The sequence below is a fragment of the Phalacrocorax carbo genome, chromosome 1, assembly GCF_963921805.1.
Source record: "Phalacrocorax carbo chromosome 1, bPhaCar2.1, whole genome shotgun sequence".
Lineage (NCBI taxonomy): Eukaryota > Metazoa > Chordata > Aves > Suliformes > Phalacrocoracidae > Phalacrocorax > Phalacrocorax carbo.
In genome coordinates this window covers 153,863,008-153,881,278 of record NC_087513.1, presented here as the reverse complement: position 1 = coordinate 153,881,278, position 18,271 = coordinate 153,863,008, and positions in this window count along the sequence as shown.

Sequence of the window (18,271 nt, the reverse complement as noted above, 5' to 3'; positions counted from 1 at the left end):
CCTGACTACATGAGTGTATGATGGATCTGGCTGAATCATGGATTTTGCTGTGAAGTGTTTTAGGTAAAAATTCTGTCAAGTCATGGTATGACTTTTTGGGATTTATTATAGTATGCAAAAAAAATTGAATTAGCTAGAAGTATTTAATTCAACCTTAAGAAGCTTGGGTTTTTTCCTATATATGTGAATAAAATCTCTTAGCCCATTCTTATTTCCTTTCCTGTTAGGTTACTTTTCAAGCAGACTTTCGTAATGAAAAAAAAAAAAAAAAGAAGTGGTTGAATGACATTGCAGCATAACTTTTGGTTTAATTTTTTTAAATGAAACATTTTCCTTTAAAAATATTGAAATAGAATATTGAAATGGAATATTTCAATATTTTTAATGTTTTTCATCTTTTCTTTTCCAGCTGAAATTGCTTGTTGGATGCAATCTGAATTTACAAATAATTTCAACTCTTCACAGACATACTTTTTCATAAATCCACGCTTCTCTGAAAAGACCATGCTAATGAATATTTGTTTTGAGATGCAGGAGAACTGCTGAGGTCCTTAGAAGCATCAACAGGGAAAATCTAACAAGCACAGGTATATTGCCATAACAGCAATGTTCATGCGACAGCTCTGAGTTAATGCTTGTGCCCTCACTGGTTTTATCCTGGCTCTAGCCCCTTCTCAGCCTAGGTGGATATGTAGTCACCTGTCGCCTGATATTCATTAGACTACAGAAAGCAAAAGTGCTGTATCTGCCATACCCTCCCAAAGAAAGGGGAGAAGTGTGCTCCAGGCTGTTTATAATTACTACTTAATATGAATTACTGAAATATTTCTGAAAATGGGAATTGGAATGCAACTTTCTCACTGGCCAGATGTGAACAAACCACTAGGCTAGAAAGCTGTGGCAATGAAATAGCCACAGCTATTAAATGAACTGTTATGGAGGTATAAGCTCTTCTATCTCACAACAGAGTATAATGTGATGTTCATGAAAAAAACTCCAAAAACTAGGGAGGCTGATTTTGCATTCTTTCCGGAAGACAACTCCGTATGGATCATTTGTATTAAAACCATCTCTAGCTGTTTTTAGTGCAGACCTTCCCTAATATAGTCTGAGCTTCACAAATCAGATAGGCAACGGGATGTCTGGTGTTTAAGTGTGACAGGACTAGGATAGGAAATCAGTCGCCTGAGGATGCGTAACTTTGAGCAAGTGCTTGGAAATCTCCTGACATTATGACCTTCCTCATGGTTCTGAACAGCAGCCTGAAGCCATAAAGTGGTGTGTTGGATTTCAAAAGGACCTGATGTCTAGATTTTGTCTAAATCCTTGTTTTATGAATCTAGTCCCAATCAGTTTGTGCAGTTAAGAATATCTTGAATAAAAATTACTCGTCTAATAATCTTCATTTATTATATTTCAGTAACCAGATTAATAAAATGATGTATTCAAATCTAGCAATTGCTGATATAGCTCCCACGTCTGTGATATGAACTTAGCGTTTTTTTAAAAAAAAAAAAGAAAAAAAGACAATAAGAAAATAAGTACATTTGAAACATATCTTCTGGGTCCTTGCTGAGATCTGGACTCCCTAAGCTTTAGAGTTACCATAAGTAACATGCTAGATGCCACATAATCAAAGATCAAGACAGCAATCCAAAAGTAGTTCTCAAAGATTAAAGACTTTCTTCTGGCTTCATTTTCTGTCCTATATAATCCCTCAGTCCTCCTCAGACACGAGTAGTTAGCAAGGTCAGACAGGATGTGGCCTGAAACATGTGCAACTTTTGTGTCCTGGGGATGCAACATCTAGACTTCAGCTTCTCCGAGGTGGATGAGGCATTCTGTTTAGCTGGTCAAAAGCACAGTGATGGATGCCTTATATCAGATATCTCATGCAGATGTGCTTACTTTTCTATACCAGGTATCATTCCCTTAAACATTCTGCAGCAGGCTTATTTCTTCAACAGAGACATAGATCTGTAGCTGGGTAATGTGTGTTTAGTTTAGGTCGATGATTTTATGAAGAACTTCACTTAAATTTAGGATTTGGCCCTGGCTGATTTTTAAGGCCTACACATAGTTCTGTATATGTGCAAAAGTCCTGCTTGAACATCCAGATAAAGTCTGCCAATTCAGAAAAAAAAAGCAGCAATGACTCATGGCAAATATATCTATCTAGTATATACCTAGTCTTTTATTTAATCCCTCTATAGGAATAAAAGGCCAGATCACCTTCGCCTCAGTGGCTTCCGAGGAGAAGACTCAGCAGCCTATGCATTATAATGGGCATATCTCTGGACACAGGAGGGGTAGAGGGAACAGAGGCTCCATCTTCCCAGGAAGTTTGAGGATTTCTGAGCCAGCACAAAAGATATTCCCAAAGTTCCCAAACCTCCATGCTCCTTACTTGCTAAAGCTCAGGGACAGTGTTTAAGAGAAGTGATGCCTGACCTTTAAGAATGAGAGTACAAGCTTGTATCAAGGTCAATGTTCTCAAAAATGCCCCCATGTAAAAGTAAAGGCCTAGGCAAGACCAAAAAAAAATCCTTGAGGTGAACAAACAACTGCCCAGGACTACTCTTACAGTTAGCAATTGTTATCCAGAACTTGAGGAGGATGTAGAAGATTATAAAGGATGAAGATGAAGAATATTGGTGGGGCAGTAGGAGGGGGACAATGGATGGGATGAGACAGGGACTAGACTTCTAGTAAGCTAGTCAGCTTGCTTGGTTGGTTGGGTTGGGTTGGTTTATCCCATTCTAGTACTAGGAGAAAATACGTAGCAAGTATCTGGAAGATGAGAAGATTAACAAATAGCTCATATTGGGTTCCCAGAAAGAGTATGAATCATTCCACCACATTTTCTTCCTTAATAATGTAGCTGAACTGGCAGAGAGCATCAAAAGCCTTATTAATGTTAAAGGAGAACTCAAGTACTGGGTTGGGGTTTTTTTTCTGTGTCCTGTCACATCCTTTAAACAAGCTGAAGGAATAAGGACTGTCACAGAGAAATTTAGGTTGGAAAGGACATCTGGAGGATCAGTTCTCTAAGCTCCTCTGTGGCTGCACTTCTGTTAGCAGAGGCCAGCATGGGGCTGGCTTTCTTTGCCACGAAGGCACACTTTTGACACATGTTCAACTTCTTACCCCTATGGACCCCCATGTCCTTTCGGTAAAGCTGCTTCCTATCCAGTCAGCCCCCAGCTTGTACAGCAGCATAGAGGTTTTCCACTGAGGATGTAAAACATAAACTTGTTTTTGAACAATGTTAAGTTTCTGCCAACCCATTCCTCCAGTCTCCCAGCATCCACTGAGCATCAGCCCTGTCCTCCACAGCTTCATTGAAGTATTGATTCCTCTTCATCCCAGAGCATACGCAGAATTTGCTGTCTATGATCCACAAATTTAATGACATTTTAGCTCATTAATAAAACCAGTATTTGCCCCAGTGTTAACCCTAGAGGAATGCTAGTTTTTGGCTGACAAATCAGATTTTTTACTGTTGTCACATGCTTTGAGCCCAATGGTCCGGCCAATTTTTTAGCCACTTTCCAGGCTGCCTACCTGAATCATATCACATGGATATATACTTTGTGAATGTGTGTGTACGCATGTGTCTGTCTCTCTCACTGTCTGTGTTGGTTAATTTAACATGTTCTTCTTAGTACTATGCCTACAAATACATCCCTTATAGGAACTTTGGGATTCTCAAGTCAACCTTGAGGAAGAGTCTGCAGATGCTATTTCATTATATGCCTTCATGGTGTTAGAAATGTCCTTCCTTCCTTGTACAACCCATGCATGATAGCTCTGAAACCTGTTATTTGGAGAAATAATATGTCCTCTTTCCCCCTCTGCTTTTCATACAAGGAATGAAAAAGTGGGTGGTAGTTCTGTGAACAGATAAAGCAAGATTTAGCTCTGTTTGGGTACAATCAGAGAATATATTTAAGGTAGTACTGGAGAGGAAGTAGCTTCACAAGACCATGACAGCTGAAAATGAGGAAATGAGTGATTTTGTCTCTCCCTTTCAGTGTTGCTTTGCTCAGAGGTACAAGACTTTGTTTTAATATATAAAAGTTACAAATAATGACATACCTAAATTATGTTATGGCAATGAAAAATATCTTGAAGTTGCCGAGGGCCGGAGTCATCTTTTTACTCCAGATACTGCTATTACAAGATCTGTTTTGCTTTGTTGCAACCTTGACATGAAGATACCACCTTTAAAATATGATAAGATAAACCTCTCTAATCATTCAGCTTCCAAGGTCTGTGAGATTGCTAGCTAAGGGCGAGATGTGGTAGCTCTCTAGCAGGTGATGAAGCAATCACTCATTTCCCCACAGGATTTCAAACTGCCAACAAGTTGTGGCAAAAGTGTTCACTCAGTTTAAGCACCGAATGTTGTCTCATATATAGAAGACAAAAGACATGCTGATGCTTTCATAAATGTTCTTCTGTATTATAAATGGTTACTTAATAGATATGAGAATGCCTCTCACCTTTACTGAGATTAGTTGGTCTTGAAGAGGCTACTTCACTATCAGAAACAAGTGGGAACCACCACAGAAAATCTTTCCCACAGTTTGTCGGGGTCAAGTGACTAGCTCTGAGAACTCATTATGGCCTCTAATAAAAGCACAGCTCTTGCTTGTAATCGCAGACCTTAGTTCAGCACAATTCCCAATTTAAACACATGTAAACACACAGAAGGATATATACCCCACAAGTTGCGACCCAAGAGCACTTGCAACTGGAAGGGGTCACTTAGACACATGGAAGTTCCTGATTTCAGTCTGATCATTGACCTCCATAGTAGTGAACTTTATGCAAAGAGTGCCCTGAAAACTTCTGTAGAAAAGGTTTGGAAGTTTTGCTTTTCCCCTTCATTACTAAGTAAGAGTCAGTAAAATAATCCAGTTTAAGACATCAAACATTAAAATGTAGTGAAGTGCAAATGCAAAGTAGTAAGCAATCAGGTTCAGCTCAGAAGAGATTCAGTAGAAATCATGAGTGGGTTTGCTGTAGGTTGTGCAAAGTGGGACTGAAAATTACTGCTGAAGGATAGTTTGGTTCTGAGACCTGACAGGAGCATTCTTATTTGACAGGTCTGTTCATTCCATGTATTCACCTTTACCTGATCTTTTTAATGACAAAGGGCGTTTAGCTACTTTTTGTACTTCTGAACAGTCAACACATAAACAAATAGTTGTGTATTCATTTTTCTGGTTGTTCTTTATCATTTCACTTCAGCTCAGTTGGATCACTGAGACTTTTTGCAGTGGGAATGAAGGCAATTAATGATCACCAATTTATTCTTCAAAAACTTAGCTGTGCATGTGTTCAGTAAGGTAGCCTTAGTCATCTCTCTGCTTGTGAAAAACAATCCTTTAATTTATCAATAATCTGATGCAATACAACTTGTTTCCCTCATTTGACTCTTATCTCCTAGCCAGGAAGAAGTACTCCTACTTCTACTGTGCTGTAACTAGTGTACAATAAGGCAGCTACTAACAACATTTTTGAGACATCTATTGAACACGCTTGTTCCTTCAGATTTTTTTCACTATAAGAGATATGATTTCTGTAGCAACATTAGTACCATTATTAAATTCACAGCTCTGTGAATGTTAACGTAATACACTGTTAGTACATTATGGTCCTAAGCATTGTGGTTAGAATAAATCTCTTTCCCAGCCACGCACACCACTATGTGCTCACACTCATAATGTTAAGAGGAAGCAGAGTTTTAGCCCTGCCACCTTATAACTATTAAACCATATCTTCACCTTTAGTTTACATGTGATCTTTAAAAAGAAGCTCCATTAGTGCCCTAAGGAAACTGTATACTACGAAATAAGGAAAGAAGAACATTAACCACAAAGTCCTGATGGTTTATTAGATGCAAACAAATAGGGAGGCAAACAAATAAAAGCAACTTGGCACCCTTCTGCTTTCAAATTCTTATCACTTTTCATTCAAATGGAAGTTTTGGCCTTTCAGTATCAGTATAAAATGGAGTCAAAGACGTTCCTACTCCATTATGTGCAGCAAAAAAGGATTGTACAATAGAGAACTATTTCCATCTCTCATGTGGATATGGTCATTATTTACTGGAGGCTGTTGTGTAACACAATGACCATCTGTCAGTAAGCACTGAAAACACTCAATCACGCTGGCTGTTATTGTTAAAATGCCATAATCAGTGACTGCTGTGAGGGATTAATAGATTTTTTTGCACTAAGAACAATTACATATATAGAAGGCTATATTAGCTTTCATTGGAGTGGGTATAAATCCAGAGCTACTCCATCAGAATCCAGGTATCATCTCTAGATTTATTGCAGGGTAGCAGATGCCAGACTTTGACCCAAACCTTTAATAGGAGGATATCAGGGAAGGAGCTCCTTTTGAATTGGTTATTTTTTTAAATACCTGTGACTGAAAAAAATATATTTACATTAAACTGCATAATGAAGAGAACTGAGACCATGTTTTCTTCCCACAGTGAAGGGATAGCTCAGAATTATGTTCAGCTGTTCTGCAGAAAGGTAAATATCATTGTTAAAGAGGTTCAGTTTGCAGTTACATTCATTAAGCTTTTTCTTTTTATATTTTGTCACATTTATTTTTGCACACTTCGGCAGGAGTGTAGATGCTCAAATGAACCACCAGCTACACTAGCAGACCCTAGGATTACCACTGGGTGTAATTCAGCACAAACGTGTATAATTAAGCCCTTCAGGGAAAGCCTGGAATGAGACTCGTTCAAATGTAGCCATGTGATTACAAGTGCATCATTAACATTTTTTTTATATATATAAAGGGAAGTGGTGCCCTCAGGGTGGCAGAGTGGGTGAGAAATATGGCCTATACATTGAAGGTCATATGCTATACAGGGGTGTGAAAACATTTCTTAATCAAAAAATCCCCTCTCCATATCATTTATTATGACCATGGGCTATAATTACTTAGCCTATTAAAATGCTTAACTCAGTTAATGATTTAGTTAGTATTAGACATTTCAACTGAAGAAGGAACAGGAAGGCAAAAGGAGGGAGTGATGGGGGGAATCTTGTCTTGAAATAAATTGAATATTTCCAATAAGTCTTTGCAAACTTTCAAATCCTTTTGGCTTCATGGACCATGGGGGAGCTTGTGGATACTCAGCATTTCACACAAAAGGCTCTGACATGTGGTGGAGCTGATCCTTATGATTGCCACCTCAGAAGCCTCATTCCCTTGTTAAATCCCATCTCCTTGGCTTCCTACTTCTCTTTGGCACCTTGCTGCCAAATGCCACATGCCATGCAGACTTTCAAAACAGGTGCGCTGCATGCAAGAAGTCTAATCTGGCTGAACAACATAGCTCAGAAGGTCATGATCGATGGGGCAGAGTCTGGATGGAGGCCTGTCACTAGTGATGTTCCCCAGGGGTCTGTGCTGGGTCCAGGCCTGTTCAACATATTAATCAATGACCTGGATGATGGGAGAGAGTGTAACCTCAGCAAGTTCCCTGATGACACCAAGCTGGGAGGAGGGGCTGATACACCAGAAGGCTGTGCTGCCATGCAGCGAGACCTGGACAGGCTGGAGAGATGGGCCAAATGTAACCTCATGAAATTCAACAGAACCAAGTGCAAGGTCCTGCACCTGGGGAGGAACAACCCCAGGCACCAGTACAGGCTGGGGGCTGAACTACTGGAGAGCGGCTCCATTGAGAAGGACCTGGGAGTGCGGGTAGACAGCAAGCTGACCATGAGCCAACAATGTGCCCTTGTGGCCAAGAAGACCAACACTATCCTGGGCATTAAAAGGAGTGTGGCCAGCAGGTCGAGAGAGGTTATCCTCCCCCTCTACTCTGCCCTACTGAGACCACATTTGGAGTACTGTGTCCAGTCTTGGGCCCCCCAGTTCAAGAGGGACGTGGAACTGCTTGAGCAAGTCCAGCAGAGAGCTACCAAGATGCTCAGGGGACTGGAGCATCTCCCTTATGAGGAAAGCCTGAGAGGCTTGGGTTTGTTCAGCTTGGAGAAGAGAAGACTGAGGGGGGATCTTATCAATACCTATAAATATCTAGAGGGTGGGTGTCAGGAGGTTGGGACTAGGCTCTTTTCAGTAGTGCCCAATGACAGGCCAAGGGGCAATGGGCACAAGTTGGAACACAGGAAGTTCCACCTCAATATGAGAAAAAGCGTCTTTCCTGTGAGGGTGCCAGAGCAGTGGCACAGGCTGCCCAGGGAGGCTGTGGAGTCTCCTTCCCTGGAGATGTTCAAAACCCGCCTGGACGTGGTCCTGTGGCCCCTGCTCTGGGTGTGCCTGCTCAAGCAGTGGGGTTGGACAAGATGATCTCCAGAGGTCCCTTCCAACCCCTGCCACTCTGTGATTCTATGTAATGCCCCCAGCTGGTTCATGAGCCCCTATCACCCCATTACATGTATGAAAAAATAGGCAAGGCATGAGGGGAAAGGGAATATTCCAGCATGCAGCCTGGCAGGAAAGGCACAGATGTGCATATTCCTTCCCTCCCTCCCTACATGCACAGCAGAGAGTGGGAGGAGAGAAAGGAAGCAAGTTAGGGCGTTACCTTCATGTGGCCTGTCAAAACCACGCTCATTGAATTGGCACCTGCCTGTACTCACAAAACAGAAAAAAAAAAAACAACAAAAATCAAAAAAACGTAGCTAGATGAACAATTAAACATATTTGCTTTCAAACCTCTTACTTCCAGGTCTACGCAACTTCTACATGCCCAGAAGCAAAGATCTTCCAAAAGCAACTCCACCTGCCCACTGCTCCACGCTCGCCTCCAGAGAGCGTTGATAGCCACTCTCCCAAAGGGCCACCAGGTGTCATTTTGCAGCTGCATGCAACTTATGTTTCATTAGAATATTAAACCTTTGCTTTTCTGATTGCATGCAAGTCCTACTGAAGATTAGCATTATGTAGGACGAGTAGGCCTTGAGATATCACTTAACCAGTTTGCAGGATGGATGTATCCTTTGCCTGCCTTCTTTTCTCATCTGTGAGCTTCCCTTGGACTGATGATAATTTATTCAAACCTGTGTTTCACTCACAGTTTTTTGTTAGCCATTTGTCTAAACAAATTGTGTCCTGTGGCAGTCAAGCTCCATGGTCAGTCATTTTTGGCTATGTGTGACTGGTCCCCTAAATCACAAGGGATTGATTCAGTTTCCCACTCAGATGACATGAGCTTTATTAACAAACACAAGCTTGATTAAGTTGCCAGGCTTTGACTCATAAGCTGACACAAAGTTAAGAGCATGGTAAACAGGGTAATCCCACAACCATGCAAAAGGCAAGGACAATTGTATTGGGCCGTTGCCCTCAGGTACCATGCTCTCTCACCTCAGCATGGTAATAATTCAGGGAGTCTTAAGCAGCAGATTTCCAAGGGGTTGTGATTTTGAGTATTGAAAAGAATTGTTCAGGAGATTTGTTAACACACAGCAAAATGATTTATGAAAATAATGCTCAGTAAATACGCTCCAGAGAGGTTCCAAATAAATTATGCTATATCTGTTTGTTTGCATTAATATTGCCTTCAACTTCTTATGTGACTACTAACTGCTAAAATAACCTACGAGACGATGTATTTACTGTGCTCTTGTTACATGATACCTAATCTGAAAGCAGTGGGACGGATGAGCTGTCTTAGGTTAAGATGTGACACTGTATGACATTTAGCTTTTGTGATATGATGAAGTTATGTGACATGACATGAGCGTATGCCATGAACCAAAGGTCAGAACAGATTCAAATGGATACACCTGCTTTCAGCCTGGCCAGTCACTGTCAATTTGTAAAAAAGACTTCCAGACCAGCACACGTTTCTGACAAGAATTGATGATCATGAAGTACGTGTATTAATTCATTGGCAGCAAAGCTTACCACCTACTTATCCGTAACACCTTTTTATGTAATGGAAATTGATTAGAAAACATTTCTTCTCCTCAGAAGCTTTACTTATTTGCATGTTTAATTTTGGGCAGCTGCCCGGGCAGATTCAGAGAGACCATGTCTATACTGAAGGGCAGAATACCCCTCCCTCAACATTCACTACTGACCTGTGCAGGAAAAATGAATGTATCATCCCTACTCACATGGCCTGAGGCACCACTTATGCTATGCTGCATGGCCTTGATGGTGCCCTACTTCATCCAGTCATGAGCCCTTCACCCATTTAGAGGACTTGTTGAAACTTGCTGTCACTGTTTTCTTGCTCGTATGCCTGAATATTCTTTGGCTGAAGACCATAGCCTGGAGAGGAAAGGCAGATGGTACGTGCCTAGATTCAGTTTCAGGGATGCAGAAGCTGGCAGGCAGTTTCACATCCTACAACATCAGCAGAGCCAAAGGCACTTACCAAAATTGGGACTTGCACAGAACACATAGACACCCAAGTCCAAAGCTGTGATCCTGCTCAGCTGCTCAAATTTTGCTAAATTCCATTTCAATATTTCAGTTTAAAGTTTTCCAAATATGTTGAGTAACACCTCGGTTCATGCACAGCCCTGCTCAAGTCTTGGCAGATGGGAACAAGACAGTATCTATTCTCCTGCAGCACTGATGGGAGATTATGATACACGGCTGGACCTTGGCATATGTGTCCTGCATGAGCTCAGAGATGTTTCAAATGCAAAGGTTAAGGCTTTTCACAATGTTGTAACATAAGATGTTGGAGGTCAGCAAGCCCTATCATCCTTTCCTGTACTGAGTCAGGACCAGTAGGATCTACTTTCTGCAGATCATCACCGACAGGTGAGGTAACCTGCTATTACACACTACCAGTATGTTACACACTGCTACAACTCTAGTTTCTTTTTCCATTGTTCAACCCTTCTAACAGGTTAGGCTGTTTTCCTGGTGCCCAAAATAATTATTTTGTATTGAAAATGAAAATGGTTTCCTCCTGCCTTCCCATGTGACTCCACAGGTTGGTTGCTTATTTTCCCCTTTATAATGCATTTTATATAGCACGTTATCATGCTGAAATCTTACTTAAGTAAGAGGATAGGGAAAAAAAAAAAAGAAACTGGAGAGAAAGAATATTTCAGTAGTGCATCTTGCAAGAAATACTCATGGATTTGCGTGTTTCATCACAGTGTCCAAAACAACTGAGTGTATGAACTGTAGCATTTTGAAGACAGATCTCTCAATATATCAACACTGAAATCAACAGATGCCTTTGTGGATCTGGGTGTCAGGCTTTGATTCCTCTCACTTAACTTTAACTGCCTAACAGTGAGATGAGCACTTCAAGCTTTGTACATGGGCTGAGAGGCAAGCATATTTAAAAAGCAATTCACATCACTTCCTTAGATACCTGCATTAGACACCTGCCTTAGACATCCAGTGGTTTCTGTTCACAACGGAATCAGACTGGACAACAGGCTTAGACCATACATTGAACTATGTTAGATGTGAGGAGAGATTAACCCCAGCCCAAGCGAGTTAATAAAAATATTTTGTGAATAGATACTTCAGAGTAATTAAGAAACAAAAAAGCAACATTTGCAAAGCTCTCTCTTCCAAAAATTGCAGAGATTTGTACCACTGCGTATTCTAAATTTAACCATTTTTTCTGAGTTTTTACTCTTAATACTGAAATAATCTTCACCTTGACCAGAAAGTCAATGAAACTTCAAAACTAGTAACATAGTATGTCAAAGGTAATACAGACGTTTTCATTATGCCAGTGGATTGTTTTTATCTTATTAGTTATTTTTAATTACCTTGCTTATGAAATTTAGAGCCACAAATCCTAAAAGTTCTAAACTTTATCTTATTCTCTACTTTTTATCCATTTGTCTGATCCAGGTTTGCCTACGGACCTTGTTCCTGATGTAAAATATGTTACAGCACTAAGAACAATTTGATCACCTGGAAATATTAGGGAGCAAGGTAGAAGTTAGGTGAATAAATAAAAATGCCTTTGCATACCTGGTAGTTTCTAGCCTAAAGAATTTTAACTGAAATATTGGGTAGACCCTTAGGTGTGATATGAATTTATGCTCTACTCTGTTGACAAGAGACAGATTCCCCATTTTCTGTGCTTCCTTAGCCTGGCTCTGATATGTTACCAAATCTGAAACAGGCGTGAAAATGTCATGCTTGTATTCACCGTTACTAATAATTCTTTCAGTTCTTTGATTGTGTCTTTGATACTTTTAGTTCTCAAAACTTAAACTGGTTTTAGTGGTGTCTCTGTTTATTTTTATTTTATTCTGACACAAATTACAAACATGGTGTATGGCATATTCTCAGAGGAGAAAGCAGAATATCATGGAAGCTGATTCTGAGAATGTTTTAAATAAGGACACCATTCTCAGGATCAAATATTAGAGAGAGGAGTCAAAATTGGTTTTGTTTTGCTCTCTATAATCAATGCAAACTTAATTGGATTCAGTATATGCCTTTTTTTTCCTATTGATTTTTGTGTTATTGTTCCTGTTTGACTGCTGGTTTTCTAGCATGTCCCAGGCTTTTTGGGTATTATTTTCTCCATACCTTTTTTTAGCTTCTTCCCATTTACCTGCCTCTGAATTCTTTTTAATAAAAAAGTAATCACAGACAACACGTCTTATCTAATTCTATAAACACATTTAATTCTTCAGAGTACCAGAACAGTCACTGGGTATGCATTATCCCCTTTCCCTTAAAAGGGCTCTCTAGGGTCAAACAGGGCTATGTGATGAATTCGTACGCATGAATTGTACAGATGAAGGTCACTTCAGCCATCAAAACCATCACAGAAGAGCCTTTAATGAACACCCAGTTTATATGACAAAAGAAACACCGTGTAAGCTGAGGCCTCTCTTGACTAAACGGTATCTTTAAGTACCCGGGACCAGAGTCTCCAGGAAACCTGAGTGATTGATGCACAGGTACCAGATTACATACTGGCTCTTCACATGGCTGAACATCTGAGCCATGGTCTTCTGTACAGATAGTGCATGCTCTGAACTCTCTTAAGAGCTATATTGAGTGTTAAGACATATAGTGTATTGGTGTTCTCCTGCTGTCCTGGCCACTTGCTGCCCACCTGCTGGCTGCCTTGTATGGGTTTGCTTTCTGCCTTGGTCGGTGGTTTAGAATTTACATTCCAGGCACAGGGAGGGCTGGGAACAAGAGAAGAGGAGGAAACATAGCAAGGATACCCCCTCCTGTTGTTATGCAAACCCTGAATCCTCTGATACCTCAGTGACAGCTTCTGGCTACCGGGGTCTGCACATTATTAGAATATTTTACATAAGCCTAAATGACAGATAAGCACTCCAGGAAAGTGAGTTAGTCCATCCTATTTCCTTATCAATTCTCTAGATTAACACTCGCTGCGGCTGCTATTCCACAAGTAGCTTCCTGATGAGCTCACTGTGCAAGGCTGAGACATTCTGTCTTTATTTGCTGGAAGGTACCATGGCAAAATCTTCATCACAGACCAATTAGGTATTAGAATAAAAACGTATTTGGAGTTCAACACTTCATTTGACACAAAACCAAGAAGCCTCTGAAACAAACAATCTGAAAATCCATACATGTTGTTGAGTGGTTTTACTGTCCTGTATAGACGCTTCCTTATTTTCACTGCTGTGTTCAGACGACGTGTAAAGTGTAAGAAAGCAAAGAAAGGCAATGAGCCTTATTCCACAATACCATGCACAAAATTAAGTTTTGTATCAACATTTCACAAATCTTCTTGGTGTGTGGATGCTTGATTTATGAGGAAATGAAGTTCCTTTCGTATCTACTGAGAAAGTATGGCCTTTTGCGGTTCATCTTCTCAATAGGCATCTTTGTCAGCATGATTTGGAAAGCTTCAGAGCAAGGGGGGGTCCCTCCTGCCCTTCTCTGTGCTGCACTGGAAAGGGCCTGCACATCAGCTCAGTAGCCCCTGACACTCTGAGACAGACCTAATATGGTGTTAAACCTGTACATCTGTTGCTATTTTCAAAACTGCCCTGTGGTACCAGGCAGCTGAATCACTTTAGCAGCAATGAAAAACTCAACTTTTGGTTTCTGACCGGTCTCTGCAAAGAAATCTGAAGCAGGATCCTAAACAGAAACTTTATCAGAGAATTCAGATCCAATTGCATAGGTAGGTCCAACTCCCAGTCAAGCAGAAAAATAATGTGTTTGTAGTGGAACAATCTTACAGGGAACACAGAAGCACTGTTTTAGCAAATAAATCATGATTAGGACTCTCGGGGTGATTTCACATTGTGAACAAATGAAATAATAATAAAAAAACTCAATTGCTTTTAGAAAGCAGAAGTTTAGCATTTGTAGTACTTTCTGCTATGCACAAAACCCCCCAATATCTTCTCTAAGATGAGGAAAGGTCAGAAGGAAGAAAGGGCAGGACATGAGCCACTATGCACAAATAAGCACCTGCATTCCCTACACAGCCGCTGTAGACAGGTAAAAACCTCTAAAGATCTGTAAAGGAAATCTTCACAGATGACTACCCATGTTCTATGCTTACCTCTTTACATTGACAAACCCAGCAAGAAAGATTGGGAAGTTTTGTGTACATGTAGAGGCCACTTTCAAAAAACTGGGAAATAAACAGTTTTCAAACACTAAAGCCTACCCCTTATCTTAAAAAGACCCCAAACACCGAAGTGCCTGTAGCCACATCCGTACTATCAGGTAATTCAAATTTCCTGGCTCATAAAACCTTATTACCCACACAGAATAAATACTGTTCACTCCTCTGGAGCAAACCATCTCATTCTCTCTGACACGAACCCCAGCTGCTGCTTAGGGGTTAGGTTATGCAAAGCACCACCTCCAGTAGGCAACGTGAACACAACTGCATCAGGTTTGGTGCCTCAGACTTTCTGCTAGGTCGGCTATACAATCTGAATCTATCTATAGCAAAACCCCTCCGTGGGAAACAGCTTCTGTGAAATGGTGTGGGAAGCCTTATCTTCTACCATCTGTCCCATGGGGAACAGTCCACACAGTCTTCGGAGAACAGGAGTTGCTGGTTGCTCCCTTTTGACATCAGAGAGAAATGAAACACTACAAAAGTTTGCATCCTCACTCTCCCCCACTACCCCATTGCTAATTTATGGTGAGACAGCAGCTGCCCTTCAAAGAGTTACGGTGTTGTAACTAACAGATAACATTTCATGGAAAACTGGAAAGTACTATGTAGATTATTGAATCCATGTCCCCTGAAATGCAACATTATTTCAACATTTAACAGGCATCATTGTCTTAATCTGTAGGTTCTCCTTTTTATGTGGAGAACAAGAGAAGCAATCCTCAAGTTTGGAGTAGAAATAGAAATAGAAATTTATTTATCTGATAGATTTATCAGCTATTACCATACATCTACAGTTTGTCAATGTACTTTAACCCTTCCCCACTGCGTCTAGTTTGAAGTAGTTTTACTTTAGCTTTACCACTTCCTCCAAGCTTACACTGGCTGCCGTCCACAGCGAGCATACATATGCCAAGCTTCACTGTCTTGAGAAACAGGGATTTTTTTTTTTCCAAACCTGCAGAGTCTAGAGGCATTAACTGGTAAAATGTTACTTCTCCAGAAAAAGATGTTCTGCTAAGAAATGCAAATTTGACAGTGTCTTAGCCCGTAATTACAAAAATACTTTAAACAGGATAAAGCAGCAGTGCTGCAGGTAGAGCCAGCTCTGCCCACCTTCCTCCCCTCCCTCACCCTCCTCACCCCCATCCTGCATTGCTCACTACCCTGTGCCTGCACCTGTGTCAACTAGTACAGCTGAATGCTGAACAGCAGCAGGAAGAAGGCTTGAGCTCTTAAAACATCTAGTTTCAAACAGAATCAATTCCCTGATCTGCTTTTCCGTGCTACCACATGGACAGTTGTTTTGGCACAAGAGCCAGCACGGTGCAAAGGGCAAAAACATGTGGGAGAGGGAAGGAGGTGTAGAAAAGGGGGAGCTGCTGCTTTCAGCAGCACTGCTAGCTTCCTCCCCATCAGGGTGCTGGGGAAACAGCTGATTTAAAAACCCAGTCTTGGAAAGTGCAGCTAGACTCAGTCCAGACTAAGGCAATTTAAGAGACACTTGGGTTCCCCTTTAGCAATAGAATAGCATCTTTTCAGAAAGCAATCAGCCCTTGCTCTAAAAGGAATGAAAAACTGAATCACTGTTTTCTGCCTGGCTTCTTAGGCCTGTCTCTTCGCAGTATTTGGCCTGCTCTTAGCTGAGTCCTAGATCAAACTTGTGGAAAACACAGTGTTGTTGGCTAGTTTAGTGAGACAGACAATAAAACCGATGGACATTTATCTGAATGTGTAATGTCTATTTCTGTTCAGATAAGATGAAAAATAATGAAGCTTGTCGATGTTTATACCTATTGACATGTATTGATCACCGTCATAACTCAAGAGGGAAATAAATTTAGGATCTCACCTTTGTCTAACACATTATTGACTACTCAGGTCTGTTCTGTTTCTGACAGATAAAGACAGAAGCCTGGATTAATGTCCATAATCTGATCCAGAGTGGAAATTCCAGTGTTCCTCTTCCTGGGCAAAAAGTGAATCCCTTTTAAAGTGACTGCAAAAGCCCCAAAGTCAGAAAGATCTAAGAAGGAGTAAATAGAGTAGAAGAGGGCAGCCAACTTGCATAGTTTCCATGTCATATTCTCACAGTCTAACATTCTGTTCTCTCCAAGGAGGAAATAACAATATAATGTACAGCCCTGCCATTACTGCTATTAATATCTTGGAATGTATCCAGAAGCACATGGGTGCAGGAGAATATGCTGTTCCTAGTAATCACATAAATGTTTAGATGTTTTTCTTTTGTATGCTGCACTGCATAGGTCCTTATTTTCCAGCTCCTCGAAGGCTGGGCCAATCAAGCTTCCCTTTTTAAAGTCAAGTTGCAGCGTAACAGAAGTACTACAAGTTCCAAAACAATGTATGAGCTATTTTAGCTGTTCTAGTGCACTAAAAAAAAAAGGGGGGTAGCTGGGCAGGGGGGCCCGAGGGAAGGAGATGGAAAGTAAAAGAAAAACAGAAAAGCAAACTGGGACACAGTGAAAACAATTCTTTCTAATGTTTAGCAGAATATGCACATGGTATTACCCTAGGGAAGGTCTTAATGATTTAAGATTACCTTAACAAGGTAAAGCTTTTTCTTGATACACACACACACACACACACACACACATCTTTTTGGTGTCTCTGAAATCCTCTCCTCAGAGGTTTTGTACGGTGAACTTCCCCAGTGCAGCTTGATGTGGTGAATGCCTTAATGGCCAGCCAGGGACCTTCACTCTAGGCTGCACTTGCCCATCGTCACTGAGCCCTAGAAGGACAAGGGGAAGGGCTCACTTCTTCGTGGTAGAGAGGAAAAGTGACTTCCGAGCACATGTTACAGTAAGGAGGCACTGCTTTAGCCGTACTGTTTGGAATTTTCCTCTTCCACTAGTTTAAAACTGAAACCTGATGGAAAAAGTAAGAGGAGGCCAGCAGGACAAAATGCTACATCCAGTCCCCAAGTGGCATCCAGGCCACTAGCTGGGGTACTTCGGCGTGTTGTACAGTGCCTGAAATGTCATGTGCCCTTCACAACAATGACCCAAAATTGCCAGCTTTCTCCATGTGCAGCTGCCAAGGAAGAGACAAAGAATTGTCGAGGGTGTGAAGAAGTCTTAAAATCCTTGTTCAGCAAGCATCAGTAATGCATTGCTCTTCACCTAAGATATATGGGACATACCACTTTTCTTTTAAAGCTGTAAAAAGCGATTGTGCACTTTCTACCCTACACAACTGTTTATAGGGCTGAGTCATCCAAAACATGGCAGAGACTTTCTCCATCTTTTCCTCTGCTTGAAGTGGTTCAGACCCACACTTTCCTGTATAGCACTTTGGATCCAAGGATGACTGACTGTCAACGTATAATTAAATGCAGCTTGTGAGGCTTGTTTGGCCTCTCAGAGCACCTACACAAGTGATCTACCTGCTCAGCCTGGCTGTGCGTCAGCTGTGTTGCAGATGGGACCAGTTCTGCTCCAACAGGACTGACTGTCTCAGATACAGCTTGCACAAATATTGCTTTGGGTCCCGAAGCAGCATAGCTGTGTATGAATGTAGTACCTGAGGTCTTCAGCCCAAGCCAAAGCTGTGCTGGGAAGAGGCAGTGCAGTGCGTCCTGCACTTGCACCCACAGCCATATGCCACTGGTACAGGGCCATAGGGTCATGCCATGTGGCACCCCTCTCTGGGGAATTCTCAGGGCACCTGGAG